We start from the raw sequence: 24,437 nt of genomic DNA, 5'->3' as shown, positions 1-24,437 counted from the left end.
TTATTAATTATTTGTTTATTCTTTCAGAACTTCGTTTGAAATTTTTAATGTTAATGTGACAATTACTACAATTACCTACTGTGAAATTATTATAGAGGTGGAGACGTGTAACAGCGATTGCCATTGTGTTGTATAGTCAATAAAACAATGTCGTGATCTGTGGGATACCTTAGGATGGTCATTGAAACATAACTACTTAAATTAAGTGATAAATGGTTTGTAGTAAACTTAAAAGTAAACTTACTTCGTCAAACCATACAATTAGCAAGTCCTAGTTATTTTTTTAAATGATCAAAAGTTAATTATTCTCCAAAATCAATTATACTTCTACAAAATTTATGGCGGTAACAGTCCTTCCATATTAATGGTTTTCTGCTACTACAAATTCAGGGCCAGAGCCGCAGACTCAACTCGAGTTCACTGAGGATATGGAGTATTTTTAACAATTTAAAAATGATTCATTTCTGTAGCCTATACACTGTTAAAATAATTTATCAGGGAGTTAAAAAATAGAAAAAAATATGTCTATAAAATATTTTCAAAAATCATAATTTTCTTTTTAACCTTGTTAACATGGAACTATCTTTAATGCTGAGCAAAAAATGTAATACTTCTAAGAAAACAAACATTTCCGCATAAAATCTGTAATGCACATGAACTATATCAAAAGAATTTACTACAAATAACATCTTAGGTATTAATACTATAAAAAAAAATGTAAAAGGATTGTTTTATTCTATTTAGAAATTACTTCTGTGACTCTTCGCAAATTTTGAATGGTCTTGGTAACAGCAGCCATTTCTAGATTCCTCTGGGTTCCTGTAATACCAATGAGTATTGACAATGCTCCTTAACACATTTTTTGAAATCGCTGGATGAACTATAAATTACTTTTACTATAATTATTATTTAAATGGGAATAAGCCACAATTAAAGGTTAAAGTACGTTTATTGACGTTTCAATTTCCACTTCAGAAATCGTTCTTAAAATATAAACATTAATAAATTAAACAAATTTTGTTTTTTTTTTGTTACTTGGTGAAAAATTCTTCTAATAATTTAATTTTATCTGACTCATTTATATTGACAACTCAGACATACATTATACATTTTAAAGTAGACGACTTTAAAATGATATTGCCAATATTGTTGAGTTGCGTTCCTGGGACGACTTTACTTGTAAGATAGTTCATTCGATTTCATGTAATGAGTCAGATAAAATTTTAAAAGAAGTTTTTCTTTCGTGATGTTTTCTAATGAAGAACAGAAATATTCAACCTCCGCTTCATCTTTGTTAATATCAACATCACTGTTGCTGTCATCTAATTCCAGGTTTTCATTTGATTTGAATCATCGTCACTGGACTCCTCTGATGGTTTAGGTCAGTGGTCGCCAACCTCTTCAATGTGTTGAGCTACTTTGTTAATTTTGGAATAAACAGCGAGCTACCCACACGGAAGCCACGTAACGCAACGTAAATGAAATAATCCACAGTTAATCTATCACTATATGTATTTATTTTACTGTTTAACTGGTAATACATAATACATAGGTACTAATAATAAACTAATAACAAAATAACTAATATTTCTAGTACGTACTTGTTCATAGCTACATTCCTACCTATCAAACGAAGGTATTTGAAAAATAAACAGAAACTTTTATCCAGCCACAACGGCATGTCACGTATGATTTAAAAATAGTTAATAATAACAACAAAAAAGTAACGCACTATCATAAACATAAACATTGAAAAATAAAAAAGCACGTTCAATGAGAAGGATAAAGAAGCTCAGACTCATCGATAATTTTTTTAATGTTTGCAGTATAATTTGATGCAGCCATTCGAATACAATTATCCAAATGTTCATCTGTAAGTCGATTGCGATATTTGTTCCTAATAAACTTCATACTGGAAAAAGAAGATTCACACAAATAGGTTGAACTGAATAATGCTTTCACTTTCAAGGCAACACGGCATAGAACTGAATATTTGTTTTTACTTACAATAGGCCAGATACATTCAGTACTTTAGACTAACGATTTTAAGGCTAAATTATTTTGAAACTCAATGACTTCCATTTCTGTTGCAGCGATGTCTTCGCCAAAGTTCTGCATAACACAAGCTGCAAACTGCTGGATATCAATTTCCTTAAAGGATGAAACAACAAACTGCGCTACTAAAGCCATTTCATTGAAATCCTTAAAACGATTTTTGAAGTTACTTTTCAGGGTAGAAATTATTTCTACATGATATTTGTTGTCATAGGGTTCTAATGGATTTTGAGATATTTTTTCTGAAAGAATAGGAAAATGCTTGGAATCGCTGTTAATTGGGTTTTGTTCCCATAACTCCAGCTTTTTGATAAATGCTTTTATATCAGAAATCATTTCCGCTAGTTCTTTGTCTCTCCCCTGAAGCTGCAAATTAAGTTCGTTTAATTTCTCTGTAATGTCCACGAGAAAACCAAAATCTCTAAGCCAGATTGAATTTTCTAGTTCGTGAGTCGGTTCATCGCGTTGTTTAAAAAATTTAACTATGCCAGATAGGACATGATTAAAACGTTTCAGCACCCATCCTCTACTTAACCATCGGAGTTCAGAGTGAAGGAGTAGGTCCCCGTATTGACAGTCAACTTCATCGGCCAAGGTTCTGAATAATCTTCTTTGTAACGCTTAAGCTCTAATCTTGTTTACAATTTTTACCACCAGTTCCATATTGTTGTTTAGCTTCAGGAAATTTCCACATAATGCTTGCTGATGGATAATGCAGTGGTAACAGAGAAATTGTGGAAAAGTTTCATCTTTACGACATAACACCACCAGACCCTTATCACAACCCACCATAGCTAGAGCGCCATCGGTTGTCAAGCCTACCATTTTCGATATTGGAATTTTCTCGGAAGAAATAATATTTTTTAAATGAGAAAACAACTTCTGTCCAGTAGTGTGTCCTTTCAGTAGAATGAACTTCAAAAGATCTTCTTTAATCGTAAAATCACTAAAAACCATCCTGACGAACACGGCCATCTGGGCAGTGTCAACGGCATCTGTTGATTCATCCAGTTGAAGTGAAAAATAAACACAGTTATGTAAGTACGGCGGCAGAATGTAGTGGGGATGATTTTTCAAAATTAGAATGTACAGTTTTATGATGTCTCTCAATATTTTTTAGCAACGGAGACCGAAGTATTACATAACAAACATACATTTTTATCTTTAACTTCTGTAAAAAAGTATTGTTCTTCCCATTCCGAATGAAAGTGGTACGTCTTTACCTTCTTACAACTACTTGCCATAATATTATTTTTGTTGTTCTCTACTAACCTAAGCGCTGGACGTTGGTTACGCGTTCAGTTTTAAACTAAGCGCAATGTCGCCGCGCCGTGCGTATTTATCCCATTCAAAGCAATCCAGATCGTTCTTGAGCACTAACGCGCTGGTCCGGCTGGTCGGTTCTATAAATAGCCGATTCTAGCTTGACGGCGTCAGGGGCAGATCGCTCACCGCAACGTTGCCGCTGTTTATGTTTAATATTATGACAATTAGATTTTTTTGTGGAATTTTCGGAAGCTTCTCTGATTTTTGCAGTTTGTATTTTTTAAATTAAAATCGTTGTGAGAGCTACCAGAATTGTCTCCGCGAGCTACTGGTAGCTCGCGATCGACAGGTTGGCGACCACTGGTTTAGGTGCTGTAACACCATTGTACCTCAAATCTTTCAAAAAGTTAGTAAGAGAGTATCTAAGCTCGGCTTGATCAATAGCGTCTTGTGGTAGCTTTTCTAAAACTCGATTGGGGTTGAATGGTGCAATGCCACATGCTTCAAAACCAGAAAGTAAATTTATTTTTACAGCAGTTCTTTCTCCGTCTGGATTTTTAGGTGGTACTTTATTCATGATTTCAAGTCTTTGCTTTAACAACTTTAATAAATTCATTTTTCGGAATGACAGAGGTTTTGGAATTTTGCATTTTCCATGATGTTAAAGTTTTCTTCCAGCTTTCTTTTAAGGGCCTAAAGAATGCGACTTCCAATGGCTAACAAATATTAGTAGAGTTGGCTGGTAAGCATGCAAATAATATATTATTTTCTTCACATTGTCTCAGAACATCTGGATTAAAATGAGATGCTAGGTTGTCCCCTATTAACACTTTTTTTTGATCGAGTCGCCTAGCATGTGGTAAGAAGCAAGTGACAAACCAAGCATTGAATGCTGTTGACATATCAATACAACCATGGGAGGTTCGATTATATCGTGTCCCTAGTGAGCAACATGGCTGTTCGCAGCATTATCGATGTAGCAGATTTTGAATGGTTGCAAATTTTTTTGGGATATTTACAATTTTCAACATTTTCAATCGTTTGTTGTAAATTGTCAAAGTATGTTTTAATCAGATCCGGAGATACTTCTTCTCGGCTTTTTTTAATATTAGTTGCTAATCTTTTATCAGCAATACCTCCGTGTCTCTTTAACAAGCTATTTACCCAGTCAATTCCACGAATATTAAACTACCAGTTTTGTCCAAAAAACTTTTGACGAACATTCACACATCCATTGCACTTAGAGGATATCCCCAATCTTTACACGTTAAAATGCTATTTATAATGGCTACTTCTTTTTCATATGTGAATACAGATTGTCCACCTGTTTTCTTAATCTTCCTTAATGGTACTTGTTATTTAAAGTTCCGTAGGACAATTGGTTTTTTTTTTGCGGCTTTTCTTAGCGCTAATCAATTTTCCAATACATCGTGCAACGCCTGATTAACTTAGTCTTCATTAAAATTGCCATACGTTCTACTGCCTAATTGTCTTTTGTACGTTCTTCCCATTTTGATTGATATTCTTAAATCTGTAACAAAAATTATAAATTAATTTCTGGAACGTACGTAACGTGGGGTTAGATTGATCACTTGATCAATGTCACCCCATTCAATATTATCCGCCATCTTAAAAAAGCTGGCGTTAGTTTAAATGATAGATACTTAAAATTATTATTACAGAACCATACAACATAATTTTATAACAGTAGAAATACCGAACTTACCTCTGTTCTTTCTCTTCCATCAAAAGTACACAAACTATAAAAACAGGCCAAAAATTATAGTTAATTTCAAAGCCACATAACTTCTTCCCAATGCCAATTGCAAACTAACATAGACGTGAACTGATCATAGTCAAGATCTAAGAAATGAATAGTGCCACGCCCAGAAACAATTTTACATTGTTGCCGGTTGTATCTACATATATGTGATACAACGACAAATGATCAATGTCACCCCGGGAGATCAATCTCACCCCATTTTACGGTACCACATTTTAAACAAATAATAACAAATAAAAGGGCCTGCGTAGCGCAAGCGGTAGGATGCTTGACTCGCAAGCCGGTGGTCCGGGGTTCGAATCCCACCGCCGGCAAGAACATCTAGACATTTTAAAAATGTCTATAGGCCCCAGGTCGACTCAGCCTGAATAAAAAAAATGAGTACCTTGGGTAAAACCAGGGGTAATAATAGACGGTTGAAGCGTAGCACTGGCCATGTTACCTTCCTTGTATACCGTAGGCCCTAGATATAGCAGACTACCCTGCTATACTCCCAAAGCCGCGACAGCGGTATAAACCGGGAGACTATTATATATAACAAATAAAGAAAATCTGAAAACCTAAAAAAACTAAGAACTCGCATCAAATATCTCATTATCATACATCAATTAGTGTTTATTGATGAATAACCAACATAAAAGCTGGTAAATTGTATTTGTTTAAATTTATGTATTTTATATTAAATATGTTTAGAAATTGTTAGCGATTTACGTCATGAATGCTCTCATATCCAGAGTTTTTAACGGTTTCTTTAATAGTCATAATAAAACAGTAAAAATATCGAACAGTAAAAATTATAAAAATGTACAGAGCAACCAACAGTAACATGAAAATAATATTCTAAAAAATTCACATCCATCTTCTCCATAACAAAAAGATTCCACAAACGTTTCTGTCAAAGGAACAAACTTAAAACAAACTTTAGTTCATTATAAAATACATGCTCACAAGATTATTTGATACTATATATTATATACAGAGATATTTCAACTAGCGAACAAAGAAAACATCCTTATGTTAACGAGACTGTTCAATGAAATGTATAAATGTAGTAGGATTCTACGAAATTTGTTGAAATCGTTGTTTCTTTCTATCCCATCAAATAAAGACGCAAATACGAAAGTTTCAGGTAATTATAAATAAGCCACGATATAAAAAACCTGCTGAGAATAATTAATTATTGAATATATGTACAGAAAATTTGAATTGGACTTAGATGACGGCCACTTTGGTTTTCGAGAAAGAACGAAAAGTATTAAAGAAAAATTTGGATTATCTATTCAGTTTAAATGATTTTATTTTAATAAAATTTTGTATAAGTACTTAATGAAGCATAGTAAGTAAATGATTAAAATTTCAAAATGATTGCATTGCTTTAAAGCCCTTTTACCTTTAATAATGTGTGGATGCACCCCGATGTGTTACGCATTCTCCAACGCGCCTAGGCATGCTTCTGATCAGGTGGTCAATGTCCTCTTGTGGTATCTCATTCCAGGCAACCACCAACTCCTCACGAAATGCTTGTAGAGTCTGAGGAGGACGTTATTGAGCAATCTCCTACCCATCATATCCCATACGTGCTCAATTGGGCATAAGTCGGGAGATCTTGGTGGTCATGCTAACAATGTGACATCATTATGTTGAAAGAAGTCTATTGTGACTCTTGTAACATGTGGTCGGGCATTATCTTGTTGGAAAGTTGGATTTGCCAGGGTGTCAAGATATGGTAAAAGGTGGGGTTCTAGAACTTCTTGGATACAACGCTGCGTGTTCATGTTACCTCTGATGAAGATTAAAGGTGACCTGGAACCATAAGCTATACCACCCCAAACCATAACTCCAACAGTGTGATGAACATGTCTTTCAACAAAAAACTGTAGATTCCTCCTTTCACCACGTCGCCTTCTAACCCTCGCTCGACCATCGTGCATGCCTAAATAAAATCGAGACTCGTTACTAAAGACAATGTTCCACTTCTGATTCCAGAGTAACCGTTCTCTGCACCACAAGGCGATTACGGCGGTGTTCTGGAGTTAAAGGGAGGACCCAGTGTGGTCGGTATGAAAACAGGCCAAAACTTCTCATTCGTCGGTAAACACTTCGCATGCCAATAGGTCTTCCGTGTTCTGCAAACCATTCATTTGCAATGGAGCTGGTAGTGGAGAAACGGTCTCTTAAGACCAATAATCTTAGGCGGCGATCTACACGGTCTACGGCGGCGTCCAGTGCCCCTTGCTCTTTGCGTACGGCCTTCTTGAAGCCATGCCTGACAACACCTAACCACGGTGTCTACACTTCTTTGCACTCTAACTGTAGCTTCGCGAAAAGAAAGTCCAGCCTCCCCAAGTCCCATTATACGGCCCCTATCAAACTCACTAAGTTGACGAAATCGTACAGGTCTCCCTAATCTAGGCATCGTAACCAATCGTAAAGAATGTCAAGAACCACAATCCGCCAAATTTGGATCTTTACTGCGGCTGAAATAATCATTTTTAGATTGTTAGTGAATTTAAAAACAAAAAGGATAAAAACCGAAATCTCCAACTGATAAGGCTAAAAACTTTATCACTTGCTTTTTTCAGCAAGATAAATAAATTACACCAAATTTTATTGAAATAAAATCATTTAAACTGGGTGTTCGGATTTCTATGTCACTTAGTATATATATATAGAAACATATCTGTTTCTTCGACTATGAGAAAGTTTTGGATGGAGTAGAACAAACTGCGATTTTTAACATTCTATAAGAGAAAGACTAAAAGAAGCGGAAAGTTAGTGATGCGCGGCCGTCGTGACACACAAAGACAAACTAAGTCAAAATGGCACAAAAAAAAGACTGGAGACTAAGTTAGACTTCTATGATACTAGAAAACAAGTAGGATTTAGGAAAAAATGTTAAAAGTATGGACATAATACCGAATACACCATCGTTACATTAACATAATCAAATATATCTACCAAAATGTCACAGCTAGCGTAAGACTGTCTCTTCTCTTCTTATGGTGCCCTATCCAATTAGTGGATGTTGACGACAATTCTGGCATACTCCTCTCGGTCTTGTGTGGCTCTAAAGAGTGCATGGGCATCGAGGTTTGTCCAATCCCTTATGTTTTTAAGCCATGAGTATTTCCTTCTTCCGATGCCCCATTTTCCTTCTATCTTCCCTTCCGTAATAAGCTTTAAGAACTGGTACTTGAAATTTCGAAATATATGACCCAGATAAGCAGTTTTTCTTCTTTTTATTATTGGCAGCAATTCTCGTTCTCTGCTAATTCGATTTAATACTTCGACATTTGTTGTGTGATCTGTCGAGGGAATTTTAAGTAGTCTTCTAAATACCCACATTTTAAAGGCCTCAAATCGGTTGATCACATTGGCCTTTATGGTCCAGGTTTCTACACTATATAGCAGTATGGAGTAAATGTAACATTTTACAAAGCGATATCGAAGCGTTAAGTTAAGGCTGCTGTTACTTAGCAAGGTTCTCATATTGGTAAATGCTGTTCTGGCTTGCTCAATCCTGCTACGTATCACTATGTCTGGATCTAGATTTTCAGTTGTCCAACTACCGAGATATCTGAACTTGGGGACCTTTTGGATGTTCTTATTGTTTACTTTTATATTTAATTGCATATTTCGTGTTCTGCTAACCACCATTACCTTCGTCTTGTCTATATTAATCTTCAAGTCCAGTCGTTCTCCTTCAGTGTTTATTCTATCAAGATTGTCTCAACAAGAAACAAATGAATTCATTATACAGTGAGAAGTACGAGAAGTACAAGAAGATACCGTCTCTCCAAAGCTATTAACGATGCTGTTAGAATATACTTGTAGAAACATATCTGAATGAGTATAGTATTAACATAAATGGAGAGAAGCTGTCATTTACGATTCGCAGATGACATCGTCCTTACAGCCGATCGTATGTATGTCATCATCATTATCATCACGTAGCGCTACAACCCTGGGTGGGTCTTGGCTGACTGTACAACTTTTTTCCAATTTGTTCGGTCTTCCATCAACCTAGGGTCAAACGGAATGTTCATTTTTCGGAGATCTGCTTGGATGTTATCTCTCCATCGCATTCTGGGACGTCCGAGTGGTCTTTTCAAGAGAATTTCTAGTTAACAATTTAACATTTTAAAACACTTAAAGATGGTGTTTGTTTCTAACAGAAATGTTTCCCAATCCGACGAAACGGATACACACTAGAAGTACGAATACACACTATGAGTCCATCAGCGATGCGTTCTATCACCTTCATTGTTTAATAGATACTCATGTATATATTCGATAAGGTTTACGAGGCATAGGCAAGGGATACAAAATAAACGGCATCTCAAGTAACTTTCAAAAAACTGACCTATATATCTTACAAAAGTTAACTAAACGTATTTCAGAGTATTTCTTTAAAGTTTCGTGTTGAAAAATCGAAAATTTGTTCGTTAATTAGCTATTTTGAATTTCTTGAAACTAAATATCCAAAAGGAGGAAGGCTTATTCCAAGATCTGCTTTAATTACGATATTTCCGATAGCTCAGTATAATCATACACAGGCTTTGTAACGACTAGATTTTTAATGATACAATTAACTTGGGAGAAAGAAATTATTTCCCAGGATATTTGCATAAAACATAAAGTGATTTATAAATCGTTTACAATTCTGCAGGGATTTGCTTTTTTGTTTGAGGTAATATTTCCGACTACGATGATATCGTTTTTCGTACTGAATAGATATTTGTTAAACATGGGTTATTTATGAAAATAATCCGTTTTTGAAACTGCCTTATACAAACACAAAGCGATAAATATGTATCTGTTGGAAAAAGTTTCTATGTCAAATAAACCATTAAAAATGCAGTGTTTAGCTTGTCCTGACTGTTTCGTTGCTGGCTCCGTTGAATATTTAATAGAACGAGTCGAGGAGAAACGCGCAACCCCATGCAGCAACTGCGAAACCTCGTTCTCACCCCCTTTACATTAACTAACCCCTATACTACACATTTACCCTGCATTTATCAACACACACGCTTTCCTGTCATGTCATAATTGATTAAAATATACTGTTGCTTCTACATTTGAATGAATGTGTTACTGAAACGCTACACCTTCAGAAAAGCTAGGCACATTAATTTGGAGTTAACTATTCGTATCAGTTACTTTATTAACGCCTGTTATGTGAACAGGAATGTCTTAATTATTAAAATACTACACTTTGCTAAAAATGAAATACTCGAAGGCAAACACCATTTAAACCTTGCTGTCAGTAAGAAAAGATGTATGTGATTTTTTTCTATAGTTCCCGCGTGTTTGGTAAAATGTTTACTGCGGTGAGTAATGTCGAATAAAGTTTTGAGGAGCCTATATTCAAATAACAGAGATATGGTGAAAATTAAAACAATTAACCTGGAAATAAAAAAAAAACAGCAACACTGTTTAATAAATTAGTAAACTAATATCTAAATAACAATTGAGTATAGACACAAACGAGAGGAAAATCAATAAAGGTATGAAAAAACTTTATCTGTCCCACTCTCTTGTTGTTACATCATTACTAAGCATCGTGATTTCCCCTAAACTAGTTGCTTCTATTATTTTTTATCTAAGTGTTTCAGAGTAGAAACACTACGTTGATGTCCAAATGTGGACAGTCCACCGACTCGGTGACCGTTTCCTTGCTCCTCTTCCTGGAACGTTTACAAAGACAACTAGTTTTTCTAAATTATTTTCGTTTGTGTTGGCCACATGCCTAAAAAACTGAAGAATGTGCTTGAATAAAGTGTAGAAGTGTTTATGAGATGAGCATTCTACATAACATGTCAAATATATCAGTATTCTGGCGCTTTTGTAACTAAAGAGTCCAACTTTCGACACCATACAGATGTATTATGAAGAATATTTTTTTTCTAGTCGCACATTAGTCATTTGGCATATCTGTCCATACCCTACTATCCCTATTCCTTTATCCATATCCTGGATATTCCTATCTTTTTTAAAAGACTTTTTTTATCCATAGTAAAGTTCCATTATAAGTAATTGTATAAGCTATATAGTTAAGGTGTTATTCCATCTCCTTCTCATATGTGGTCTGTTAGTAGGAATTGTAGTTGTCCAGTGGGAATTCTGTTTATGATTCTTCTTAGAGCCTTCTTTCAGTGCTTAATTTCTTTCTAATACGTGTACTAGATAGCGAAAAACATCTCCATAATTATATGTCAAGGAAATTTAACATACTGCATCATCCAAATAAATGAGTACCTATCTACAGAGAAAGCATACCTATCTACAGATATTTAATTGGTTTGCATTTAAAATTCGGCAAGTCCTGCCATCAAATCGTGCCAAGTTTTGAATTAGAATTATGGTTCCGTGGGTGAACGATATCTTAATACCCACTAGAAGCATGTAAAATACCAGATCTTTTGAATCTGGTATATAACTTATATCTCAGGCATATAAGGCATATTTTTCCTTTTGTTGGTCCCTGAAACTAGATATCTGAATTATTCAGTTGGATTATGACCCATCTCACATATTTGTTTTGAAATTTTGAAATTTTTGCTAGAAAAGTAGTACCTACATATAACGTGTAAAAATTCTATACACTCCGACAAAAAAATTTTTGTACGCCACAGGAAGACCCATAATAATTCGCCATTTCCTGGAATTTAGTGTCTACAATTTTGATACTCATCTATGGATATAATATCCTACTCTCCGGGGCTTTACAAAATTTTGTTTTTAAACTTGACATTTTTAATATTCCGTGGCACTTAATATGTTACGCTTACCTTGCATGTTGAATATATTGACGCAGAATATAGAAGCAGAATTAAAGCAGTGAGTTGACTTTAAACACCAGCAAGAAAAGCGTCGTCAAAATAATAGTTTTTCACAAAACCAAACCGGGAAAACCACAGAAAGCAATATATATATATATATATATATATATATATATATATATATATATATATATATATAATATACTGTACTTTTTTTTTGAATATTCAGATATTTAAATCGGGAAGCGCTGTACAGTAGTGTTTCAATTTTCATTTTATTTTCATTTAAATATCTTCTTCAACCGACAAATGATACCATGACATATAATTTGTTTTAGGCATTTACCTTAAATTATTTAAGTAAAATATTTAATCATTTCTGTCAGTACCAGATGCGAGATTCCAAAAAGCCCTATCTGAAATGACCGGTTAAAAGAAAAGTGAACATTGATTGCTTATTTTCCCTAATTAGCTCTGTCATCTCCACGGTTTAATACAAAAACATTAAATATATCATTAACATTTGATATCACAAGAACAATGTTGTAAATATGAAGCTTGATGGGGAATTAATACATTTTTATATGATTGTTTTTGTGGTTTACGTTTGCATTAAATGTTTATTAGAAAATAATAAAAAGGGAAGAATAAATAAGTGACGAATCATATGTTGCTGATTTCACAGTAGTTTTAGGAATGTAATCTTTTGTGAAGTAGCTTTGTAAAGTAATCTAATGTTACAGCATAATATCTTCTTGCTTCTGCATGCAACTGTTTGTCATAGACTTTAATTCATTATTGAATCCAGCACTATTGAGTTGGTAACAAGGCTTCCAGTTTACCTTGTTCAATGATTCTTAGAAATACGTATCGACTCAGTAACTTACATTTTATCCGGATTGAAGACTATGGTTTTCAGGAGGAAATGCTGAAATACCTAGAAGAGATCAAACCAAAATGGTGCAAATTGCTAAATGAAGTACATTGTATGTGGATTTTATCATATTGGTTTAAAATTATTTTTCCAGACAATTTGTCTACAACTGTGGCAGATATGATTTAATTATTCCATCACTGAACAGGAACAATACGCCACGGAAGCCCGAATTCCTCTTAATGCCTTTTCCAGACCCATATTAGACCGATATGAAAGGAACTACGTAAAGGTTTCTAAAAATTTTGTCCAAAATAGTATTTTTTTTATCTTTGTCTTCTGTAAAATCATATAAATTTTAAAAAAAATTGTGATTTTGACAACATGTGATATTGTCAGTTTGGAATACATTAATTTGTATTTGTATTCTTTTCATATGAATTTTAATGACGATGATGCGCAAAAAAATTCCAGTTTATCTATCGTAAGTTCAATTGACTTTTCGCAGCTGCGCGATAAACAGCGATGAGATATAAAACTTGCTCTATTTTTCCACTGCAGATATTATTAACCCTAAGCAGAGCCTGCAGGATGAACCGTTAGGTTTATATTTGATTAACCCTGGTATTTGTAAATATATAACAACGATATGGGCATTAATTATTTCCTGGATACTATGCTAAACATTTCAATTTAGCGAAAATTACACGATGCCAATTCAATTGAAATTAATTATATGTTAAAATAACCCTTCGCCAGCTATTTCACTCGCATAACATTTTATAGTCAATTGGACGAATGCATGCTCTATATAAATATTATATTATAAATATTTTTTAAAGTTTTAATTGTAAATTACTAATATAATATAACAAACACAGACTTCCAATGTCAGAGCGTTTGTTTATAATAACTAAAAAAGCATATGTACAAAGATTAAGATTTAACAAAATGAAGCCGACTGGGATAGTAAAATACAGTCAGTAAGCACAAAGAAAAAGATAAATATATATATATATCAGTTGTCTTCTACACACAACAAAGTAAATCAAAGCTCAAGAGGACATGGGATTCTCGGAGTAAGGTGTTCTCATCTCCGAAGATCGTCCCAGACGCGTCTCTTCATGCCTCGCGGATATGGTACCTTCTTGACCTCCAATCTAGCTACATCCCTTTATAGGCTTTATTTGTTTTATCTTGGATGTCTTGAGTAATGAAGCATCTGAGACACCTTTCTACGGTCATGCCGCTTTAGTAGGGGTGACACTATGCGTCTTTTTCCCTGGTTTACCTTTCTTTTTGTAAAACCTCTAGGCTTTGCCACTTTTCCAACTGTGTGCCGTTCAGCGAGCCAGTAAGCTCGGTTTTTGGTCTTTTTTACTAGGGCACTATCCGCACTAAGGTTTTGTGTGTGTCGGGTAATCAGCCGCCGCCTTGGCAAACGGTGTTTGCTTACCTCACCAATCGATCATCTGGAGGGTCTGGCCTTATATCTTACATAGCATGGAAACTACAGAAACCGTCAATGATCAGGGAAAATTCCAGCAATAATAAGAAATGTAGAAAATCTAAACATATTTTAATAGGAAAAAAAACAGTAACAAATCAGAAATATATTTTTGTTGTAATTATAATAGCTACAATGGTAACTACTGTTAGGAGGTGTCGATGTGTAATTTACCAAAAATACATAAGTAAGTATTGGTGTGACCGCACGCGCCCGCGTGCGAAATCTTAAAGATTTAAGATTTCTTTCTTCAAGAACTAAACATTTCCGGCTAAAAATAATGTCATATTCAAACACAGCACACTTGAGATGAAAATTAGTTAAAAGAAATTCCTGCTGAACTGCATTTAAGTTAGTTTTTTATTGATTTAATTTTGCAAATTAATTTTTAACATTAATTGAATAAATTATTTTATAGGCCCATATTTCAATAACAAAATATTGTTCATATTTAAATTTATGCCTTTGGAATCAATGTATTGTTGTTTTGAATTAGATAAATTAATTTTAAAATATATTAATTACAGTACTATATTACCTTGTACAATATTAATTACCATATTTGTTTTAAATAAACAGAATTGTCATTACACTGTATAAATTATTCTGAAAAGTAATGCAAACAAAATATTTTAATCTGATGTTTTTAAAAACGATGGATGCATTATAAGTAATTTATATTTATTTAGAGAAAATTGGCATAAAATATCAACATATATTATAGTTATATCGAAGTTAATAAAATTTATGAAAACTAATTTAGATTTTAGTATAGAAAAAAATTGTAATTAATGTTGTAGCGCTGAGTGACGCGACATTTGTAGCATGAAAGTGTCAGCGTAAAATTTTCCAGATGCCGTTCCGTAAAAACCGGCTGAAGCCAATTGGCTTTTTATGTTCTTCTTCTTGCAGAACCGTGCATTTCTGCCGAGGCGTCCACCGAACATTGTCTTGTCAGGTGAGATGTTAAATAATCAGGATTCAATTATTCTATTTTTAGTCGTACTGCAAAGCAGTTCATAATTGAGAATTCCTATCCATTGGCGAATATTACGCAGCCGTGATATCTTTTTACGTCCTAGACCCCTCTTTCCATCTTGCACTAGTTGCTGAACAGTGTATCGTTCTCCTCGCAGTATGTGCCCTAAATCTACAGTCTTCTTTCTTTTTACATAATAAAAAGTTCTCTATCCTGAAGGGTTGCTCTTCTTGATACTTTCTTATTATCATTAATATATATATATATATATATATATATATATATATATATATATATATATATATATATATATATATATATATATGGCCTAGGACTCCTAGGAGGATAAATTCGTTAAACTTCCCGTGCTCGAATCGGTATAAATAAAGTGTTATAAATCATTTCGGCCTATCCCAGCTTTATCAGATACTTGGGCTGATACAAATTCAAACTCGGAAAGTCCAACGAATGTCTCCTAAATCTTCACCACCGCAGTGGTTAGCGTACAAAGACGCCACCTGCTTTGGCGGCCATGAACGAAAACGATATAATAATACCGTTTCCTGTCCTCTGGGCCATGCGAAATATGTAAAAGATTAAATCTTGTAGCAAAAGCTGCTATCGCTTTGTTGAATTAAATGGCCAAATATATGACCTGTCCTCCTAGGCCTTCTTTAGCTTTATTAGAGCATATCCATCGGATAGGCGTGGAGATCGGATCCAAGCTTTTCTTTTCAGTTAAAACGATTTCATTTGTCACTTTGACGACCGGCTATTAACAAAATAATTTTCTCAGTCTCATCTGATCATCTGAAAAATTCCTCAGTTTTCTATTGCCCGGTAGCCTGGAACTCATACCAGTATAACACTGTACATATTTGTCCATAATCAGCTTGGGTGTATGTAAGCAATTTCTAAATGCTCATATACATACCCAAGAGCCAAAAAAATGCCACATCTAGAAGGACAAGTGTTTTTTTAAATATTTATTTACGGAAGTAAGTTTGCTAAAAGAAGTGGCAATCGATGTATGTTTCGACCTACCATATTCCACACATGTTTGATGGGTGAGATATCAGCTGATCTTGATGGCCACTCTAAAATCTCTACACAAGATTCTTGTGTGAACTCCATTGTTTGGAACAATATGAGGTATTGCGTGATCCTTTTAAAAGATTGTATTTGGAATGGTTTGTAGGTGGAGATGAAAAATCGGTTGCAGTATTCCACCAATATATCGTCTAGTTGTCACAGTGCAGTTAATAAGAACTAGAGATCATTTGTTTCCCAAACATATAGCGCCCCATACAAGAACACTTGGTTGTCTTGCTGTATGATGTTTAACAGCCTTAAGTCTATATTTCGTGTCTCACCTCGAAAACGTCTTATCCTTATACACCCAAACAAAACCTAGATTCATTACAAGCAGACAAAATACCATTGGCCATTTAAGTTTTGCCGAGCGCTGCACGATTCTAAGCGGCGAGAAATATGCTGTGAGATCAAAGATAACACCAAAAGTGAACGATAAGTCCCATTCCAAGTAATTTTTGATTAACTGTTCTTCTTGAGACAACCTTTCCTGTAGCTGCAACTAAATCATCTCTTATTTGATGTATACTGCCCTGTCTATTTCTGAGAGCAAGAAGTCTAAGATTGCACATATCACGGCCTTGCAATATTCAAGAACATCCAGATCCTCCACGTCGCTGATAAATCTCATCATTAGACCACCTCCTCCGAAGTCTTAATACCTTTGATGAATTAATTAGCTTCAACTCTTTGTGAAAATTTTCGTAAACTAAAACCGACCTCTTTCATGCCTACAATGCGTCCTTTTCGAAGTCGCTTAAATGTCGAAACTGTAGACGACCGCGAACTCTTATTTTAAATTTTTTGGGTAAATCAAAAACAATCGAAAATGACTAAAAATTAAAAATAAACTAGTTATATACACAGAAATAGCCTTTGTTATCTTTTTGTTTTGAACTCACTGTAATTTTCGATTTAAGTGGAGATATCTCTTCTATCTGGACAGCTGCTTGTCCCTAGTGCTACTGTTCTAGACGAACATACTTTTGTACGTCTCCATGAATCCATGGGAGAATTGCGGCCTGTACCAACGAGCAACCACTCAGCCTGCACTGTCTATCCGGATCTGCAGACCACTGCAAACTCATGTATATATTAGAACCGATAAAATGAAGCCTCCCCTAAATTTATTTTGTCACAGTTTCTCTATCATCTTTATGTATTGTTAAATAAAAACCGAAAACTTCCATGTTGACATTTCCAATTGTTTAATATATAAGAATAATGTGGGACTAGCAGGAGAAAATTGAAAAGCAATTCTAGTCAATCTTTGAACTGCAGAGATCAATTATTTAAGAAAAAGGTTTAGAACTTTTAGAACAAATATATATGCATTTCTGAAGAAGCAAAATAGCTTCCCTACATTTATAACCCCATTAAAAACATCTAAGATGATAGATTAGACAATGAATTGTTGTATATATATATGTATATATATATATATATATATATATATATATATATATATATATAGTGAAAAGGAGATAATGCTGGGAGATACCCTTTTATCCCTGAGGAAGCAAAATAAAACTCGGGTGCTCCGTTAGATGTGCTTTTTAATTAAGAGTCTAAGCTTTCGTCAATGATTATTGACATCATCAGAGTAAACTACAAACAAACAAGAGAACAAACAATAAAGGTAGAAACTAAGTATAAAAATAATAATAAAATTGTTTTGGGTGGAAAACAAAGAAAGTGTTATCTGTGTATATACTTAACATATTTTTAGATATATGATGAGAAGTATCCATAGTTCACAATGTATTTTGATTAAATTAAGATCGATCTATTTACATAAAAACCTAATCACAAATAAATTGGAATCTTACACGTTGTTTAAAACAATCTTAAAGTCACTAAACTTGTTTGAAATAGCGGGATAATTTGAAATGTAAAAATGACAAATATTATCTAAAATGTTAACCACAAATACTTAAGTAACATTAGAATTACAGAATGACAAAAACACAATACAAGTAAATAAAATAAATAAAATCGGTTATATAATAATAAAAATTTTTGGTTATATATATATATATATATATATATATATATATATATATATATATATTTCTAATCAACAACAAACTTCAAATTTGTATCCAATGGATAATCCTAAAATAAAATGTAAATATTCCTAAAAGACTTTCGAATATTATGCCTACAAAAGGATGTTCGAGAAATGTGGGAAATCGTAAAGCGATGTATAGTAGATTCCCCATGAGAGTTGGAGAAATGGCTTCAATTAAATTCATCTGAATAAATTTTATTTGATCCGAATGTTTTAGAAGGAACAGTAAGTTATTTACGAATTAAATATTTTCATTGGAGTAGCTAATCAACCAACGGTAGTAAATGTTTGCTTTCTTCGAAATTTTGTTCAATTCAAATATTTTTTTCCGATTTCATATTTTACATTTGTAAAACTTTCTTTATTTTTACATTTTGTTTGTTTAATACTTTAATTATTCGGTTTTGATAATTCCTTATTATATTTCTATCCAGTACCATAGATATTGTATTATGCCCCTTTATAATGCACCCTACAGTTGCTATTCCCCTACTAGCTTATTTTCATGGTAAATGGTACGTTTATTTTGTGACTCCGTGACCCGATGGATTTTTTTTTGATGAAAGGAATCTTTAAGTGGTAGTAAAGTGTTTGATTACTTACGTACCATGTTGTATTGGATCACACACTATCGATCTTAGCACTTTAGACTGGAATCTTTGAATGATATTCAGCGACGTTGCCTAAGCACAGCCCCATAGGTGTAGTCCGTAGAACCAGATAGGTATGGCTGTATAGAGAAGAATTTTGTTTTGGATGTTAACTTTTGATTTACGTCCAAGGAGCCAAAACAGTTGCCGAATTTTAAGTCGAGCTGTCTTCTTTTGGTCTGGATATGTTTGTTCCAAGTGAAACGTTGGTCAAGATGGAGGCCAAGGTATAAAGTGCGTCTGTTCTTGTCCGTATTGTTACATTTTTCATTCTTACAGGTGGGCATGTGTTGTGGGGTTGGTAAATGTTATTTTAGTTGATTTTGTTTTGTTTACTTTTGTTCTCCGTTTTGTGTACCAATCACTGATTATGTTCAGATAGTGTTTTGTGAGGCTTGTTTGGGATCTTTATCTACAGCTAGTCTTGCTATGTCGTCAGCAAAGAAACCGATTGTAGTATTGTTAGTCTCTGGTATATCGGCTGTGTCTCTTCTCTTCTCTCTTCTTTGTCAACCATTTTCCATCCACTCCTGAATGTAGGTATCTCCCAATTGCTTCCATCTTTCTCTATTTTGCGCCAATCTAATTCACTGTTTGCGTTCCACTGCTCTTATATCATCTACCCATCTTTTTTGAGGTCTTCCCATGCATCTTGTTGCCATTCATTGGTCTCCTTTCTAGAATTCTTCGTGTCAATCTGTTGTCATTATATCGGGCTACGTGACCTCCCCGGTGCCATTTCATTTTTGTAATGTCTTCCACAATATCCCTAATCTTTGTTCTACATCTTATCTCGGTGTTTCTAATCTTGTCTTTCAGTGATAATTTCCAAACATTATTCGTTCCATTGCTCTTTGCGTTGTTTCTAATTTTTTAGCAGATTTTTTGGTAAGGGCTACTGTCTCCAAGACGTAGGCTTGCGAGAAAGTTATTTTAGTACTTATGTCGAGAATAAATCATAACCTGGGGCCTTTCCTGAATTGAGTTTGTTTATTTTTTCTTTAGTTGTATACGTGTAAAACTTTTGATCGGGAGAGACATTTTATATGCTGCGCTAATTAGTTCTTCCACTTCTTCATCAGAGTCTGCTGGATCTATTTGAAATACGTTTGTAAAGTGTTCAGCAGAACACAATTTATTTAAAGGCAAAAATTAAATCGGCCGTGGAAGTAATGGTTAATTTATTTAAATAAAAAAAATAAAATATATTTTTGACAAGAATGAAGATGTTTCGTTTTTATCTAATGTTGCTTAAGTTTTAAATGGAACATTTTCCGAGGAATTACAAACTGAGCCAGATTCATTATTCGCCCTACAATATGCTTCATCATCATCTTGGTGCTACAGCCTTTAGAGGGCCTCGACCTTCTCAAGCTTTCTACGCCATTCTGTTCTGTTCCTTGCTTGCATTTTCCAGTTGCCGACTCCGATCTTTTCCGCATATTGTGTTACCCCATCCATCCACCTCAGCTTTGGTCTACCCCGTCTTCTTATTTCCACGGGTAGCGCTGTTAGAATCTTTTTTATCATGTTCGATTCAGGGGCCCGGGCTACATGTCCTGCCCACTGCAGGCGGTTTCGCTTAATTATAGCGGTAATATCTTTACCACCAAACGTATGCTTGTAGATATTCTGCAGTTCAAAGTTATATCTACGCCTCCATATTCCGTTCTCACAGACCGCTCCGAATATCTTGCATAGCACCTTTCTTTCAAAAATGGATAGAGCAGATTCATCTGTTTTCGTTAGCGTCCATGCCTCTGATCCATATGTGAGAACGGGGTCTATTAGTGGTCTATACAGCCTTATACGAGTTTTTTTGAGACAGACGTTTGTTAGCTAAGTACTTTGATAGACCATGAAAACACCTGTTTGCAATTATTATTCGCCTTTTTTTTTCCTCAGACGTGGTATTATTGGGGTTAACCGATGTCCCTAGATATATGAACTCTTTGGCTGATTCGAAGTTTTGGTCATTGATGATTAAATTTGTGTCAACATTTCCAGCTCTTGTGTTTGTGTTAGTCGCCATGAATTTGGTTTTATTTTGATTTATCTGTATACTGATACTAGCTCGGTTAGGATTTCCGCAGTTCTCGCCCTAGTTCTTGTTATATTATAATGTCCACGTCCAGAATTTGAACTGATCTATTAAATATTGTTCCCCTGCTATCTAAATTAGCGTCTCGTACAACTTTTTCTAAGACGACATTAAAAAGCTGACACGCCAGCGCATCTCTTTGCCTTAACCATCTATGTATTTGAAATGGGGTTGACGAGTCGTTTTGAATTTTTACTGCTGATAGCTTCTTTGCCATTGTCACTTTTATCAAACATATGAGTTTTTTTGAAATTTCTAACTAATTCATAGCGTTGTAAAGACTTGGTCTTAAGACACTGTCATATGCCGCTTTAAAATCGACAAAAATATGACACATATCTATGTTAAACTCGTGCGTTTTTTCGAGGATCTGTCGTATTGTAAAGATCTGGTTAATGGTTGAACGTCCACGCTTGAATCCTGCCTGATATTCTCCTAGAAACATTTCAATATAAGGCTTTAATCTCTCGTGCAAAATATTTGACAATATCTTGTATGCTGTATTTAGGAGAGTTATTCCGCGGTAATTATTGCATTCCAGTTGGTTTCCCTTTTTGTGTAACGGGCAAATTAAGCCTAAGCTCCATTCTTCAGGCATTTGCTCCTCAGACCAAATTCTACAAACAATTTCTCGCATCAACTTAGTGAGCTGCTCTTCACCATGCTTAAATAACTCTGCTATGATGCCATCGCTACCTGGGGACCTATGGTTCCTTAGTTTTTCTATAGATATTTTCACTTCATCTTCTTCACAATATGTTCCCATTACGAAATATGTCGATGTAGAACGTTCATTTTCAATGTACAAATTAACTTCACTAAGTGATTAAAAACATAGTTTTAAGACCGAAAGTATTGAAAAGCATTTAGATGTAGCTATTAATAAAATTGTATGTGCTTACAATGTTTAATTATCACTATTTACTAACTGCTTCTAGATTTACTGGTTTTCTATCAAATTCTTTGATTAACAAACTATGAAAGTACCTATTTGTTTCAACGCTTTTTGACATTTCTGAACTATGATTATTTTCATCTTAAGTATATTATAAATGATTATAATATAAAAAAAAATCTGTATTTACAATCTGTGTTTACAAACAAACTAAAATTGGATTGCAATAAACTTGCAATAAAAAATATCAAATCATTGTAACTTACTTATATTTCTTTTTTGTTTACAGATTCTAGCAGCAAACAACAATTGTTACCCTTATGTAGAACAATACAAAGTAAGTTATAATTAATATTATTTTAATATAAAATGAGATTTTCATGGACAATATAATTTTTCCTAAAAAACTGCATATCTGTGATATTCATGTCACAATTAAACAAGTTTTGAATTTATGGTTTTAAAATATCAATATTTTTATGCTTATAAACAGATAACTCAAGAAAGTAGTAGACTTATTTCACAATATCTTAAGTACTTAATTCATACACAGGTAAAACTAGCTGTAATTGGGATTATCTTATTTTTAAAGCTTATTTTAACCCCAGGATGTATGGCTGGACCGTTCTTTACATATACATAACATAAGTAAAAATCCCCGACTAGTATATCAGCTTTTATTGAGCAATTTTTTTAATAATACATTAACGTAGATAAAAATACCTAAATAACCTAATAAAAATAAATACCTAATAAAAAACCCTAATTCAACAGCATGTTTTGCGTTTACGTAAATTAAATGTTCTTTGCAAATAAATGCATTACACTTGGCACAAACGCATTCGCATGTTCGATCCTTTTTGGATGGACACGACACAAGCATCGTTTTTTTTTTACAATTTTGTTGACAGTCAGGCTCTCATTGTAGTTGCCAATTTTCACAAATTTTCTCATCTCTTCAGGAATATACTTTTTGAGTTTTTCGTTTTTCGCTCTTCTTTTCATGTAGGACAAAATTAATTCTGTGGACAGTTCCTTTAGGAATAATCTCCATTTATCATTTCGTTCATTCTTATAGTCGGAGTGTTGAGTCAAAAATAAAATAAATGCATTGAGAGCCCCTACATTCATCATATCATTACAGATAACAACTGGCCATCTGTTGGTTTGTCTTTCACACGTGTAATTTAAAATTTTCTGATTCATTATGTCCTTCAACACCTTCTTTTGTTTTATTATCACCATCATCTTTGGCTCGACAATCCTCTGTGGATTCTGGCCTGCTCTAAGATTGGTCGCCATTCTGTTCGGTTTCTGGCAAGGTGTTTCCATCTTCTGATCTCTATATCTAAGTCGGTCCTAATTTGCGGTCGGCAGCTGCTTCTTGTTCCTATAGGTGTTCCTGTCGTTAGCTTTTTAGCAGTCATGTTGTCAGCCATTCGTATCGTGTGTCCGGCCCATATAAGTCGCTGTATTTGATTAAACGTTACGACATCTGGTTCATTAAAAATTTGGTACGTATAATTCTAAATTAAATCTTTTGCGCCACTGCCCTTGATCGTTTATAGCTCCAAATATTTTGCAGAGTATCTTAAGCTCGAATATTCCCAGAAATCTTTCATCCTTCTACGTTAAAGTCCATATTTTCGCCTTGTATGTGAACTCAGCAGTGTTTTGTATATAATAATTTTAGTTCTTCTTTTTTGGTTCAAATTGTTTTAGCTGCTCCAAAGTCTTCATGTATCAGAAAACCTACTTCAAAATTCCTATTATCGCCTCCACTTGTATAAAACGTGTATGGACTAACAGTTTCAATGTTGGTTTCAGTAAAATGTGTTTCTTTTATTGCGATGATGTGTATTTTATATTTCTTTAGTTTTTCTATTAGGTTAATTAGAGCTCCCTCCTTATATACTCCTCGTACATTCCATGTCGCAATACTTAGGTACCTATTCTTATTTTTGTTTTACTATTTATGTTCAAACTTATTTTCCTATTCATCGCTAGGGCCCGTCCCATAATCACATCTTCTTTTCCGTTTTCCACTGCTATATGCCGTTTTTTGGGGTCCATATTTATAAAATTTTCTCGTTCGAAAGTACCATTTTCGGCCTATTATGCCTATGGCCATCAGATGGTAAAAGTGTCGTTATTATTATAATAATAATTATATAATCGAAAAGTTTGACATTTTACACAATATTGTTATATTTTGAAATATGCCACCCTTTCTCAAAAACTCGATAATATGATACTTTCTGTGAAGAATATTGCACTATTTTGAGTTGTGTCAATCTTGTAAAAAAGTTGAGATTATGTTTACAATTTCTTGTAGTATAAGGTTGGGTTATGTCAGTATTTTAGAACATTATTAGAACTTTA

Source organism: Diabrotica undecimpunctata, chromosome 10, assembly GCF_040954645.1.
Source record: "Diabrotica undecimpunctata isolate CICGRU chromosome 10, icDiaUnde3, whole genome shotgun sequence".
In the NCBI taxonomy this organism is placed as follows: Eukaryota; Metazoa; Arthropoda; class Insecta; order Coleoptera; family Chrysomelidae; genus Diabrotica; species Diabrotica undecimpunctata.
The sequence above is the reverse complement of the archived record's forward strand: the minus strand, read 5'-3'. Positions refer to the sequence as shown.